Source organism: Triticum urartu, chromosome 6A (genome assembly GCF_056163025.1).
Source record: "Triticum urartu cultivar PI428250 chromosome 6A, HENAU_Tu73, whole genome shotgun sequence".
Classification (NCBI taxonomy): Eukaryota; Viridiplantae; Streptophyta; class Magnoliopsida; order Poales; family Poaceae; genus Triticum; species Triticum urartu.
In genome coordinates this window covers 411,242,367-411,243,797 of record NC_141878.1, presented here as the reverse complement: position 1 = coordinate 411,243,797, position 1,431 = coordinate 411,242,367, and positions in this window count along the sequence as shown.

Below are 1,431 nucleotides of genomic sequence, written 5' to 3'. Positions count from 1 at the left end.
GCTCCGATGGTGAATGGTTTATACTTAATGAATCTCGAGCGTAATGCTACACATATTCATAGTGTGAATACCAAAAGATGTAAGGTTGATAATGATAGTCCCACATACTTGTGGCACTGCCGCCTTGGTCACATAGGTGTCAAACGCATGAAGAAGCTCCATGCAGATGGGATTTTGGAGTCTCTTGATTACGAATCATTTGACACGTACGAACCATGCCTCATGGGTAAAATGACCAAGACTCCGTTCTCAGGAACAATGGAGCGAGCAACCAACTTATTGGAAATCATACATACTGATGTGTGCGGTCAAATGAGTGTTGAGGCTCGCAGTGGCTATCGTTATGTTCTCACCCTCACTGATGACTTGAGTAGATATGGGTATGTCTACTTAATGAAACACAAGTCTGAGACCTTTGAAAAGTTCAAGGAATTTTAGAGTGAGGTTGAGAATCAACGTGACAGGAAAATCAAGTTCTTGTGATCAGATCGTGGGGGAGAATACTTGAGTCACGAATTTGGCACACACTTAAGGAAATGTGGAATAGTTTCACAACTCACGCCGCCTGGAACACCTCAGCGTAATGGTGTGTCGGAACGTCGTAATCACACTCTATTGGATATGGTGCGATCTATGATGTCTCTTACTGATCTACCGCTGTCATTTTGGGGCTATGCTTTAGAGACTGTTGCATTCACTTTAAATAGGGCTCCGTCGAAATCCGTTGAGACGACACCGTATGAATTATGGTTTGGGAAGAAACCTAAGCTGTCGTTTCTAAAAGTTTGGGGATGCGATGCTTATGTCAAGAAACTTCAACCTAAAAAGCTCGAACCCAAATCGGAAAAATGCGTCTTCATAGGATACCCTAAAGAAACTATTGGGTATACTTTCTACCTCAGATCCGAAGGCAAGATCTTTGTTGCCAAGAATGGGTCCTTTCTAGAGAAAGAGTTTCTCTCAAAAGAAATAAGTGGGAGGAAAGTAGAACTTGATGAAGTATTACCTCTTGAACCGGTAAGTGGCGCAGCTCAAGAAAATGTTCCTAAGGTGCCTGCACCGACTAGAGAGGAAGTTGATGATGATGATCATGAAACTTCAGATCAAGTTGCTACTGAACTTCGTAGGTCCACAAGGACACGTTCCGCACCAGAGTGGCACGGCAACCCTGTCTTGGAAATCATGTTGTTAGACAACGATGAACCTTCGAACTATGAAGAAGCGATGGCGGGCCCGGATTCCGACAAATGGCTGGAAGCCATGAAATCCAAGATAGGATCCATGTATGAAAACGAAGTATGGACTTTGACTGACTTGCCCGATGATCGGCGAGCCATAGAAAATAAATGGATCTTTAAGAAGAAGACAGACGCGGATGGTAACGTAACCATCTATAAAGCTCGGCTTGTCGCTAAGAGTTATCGACAAGTT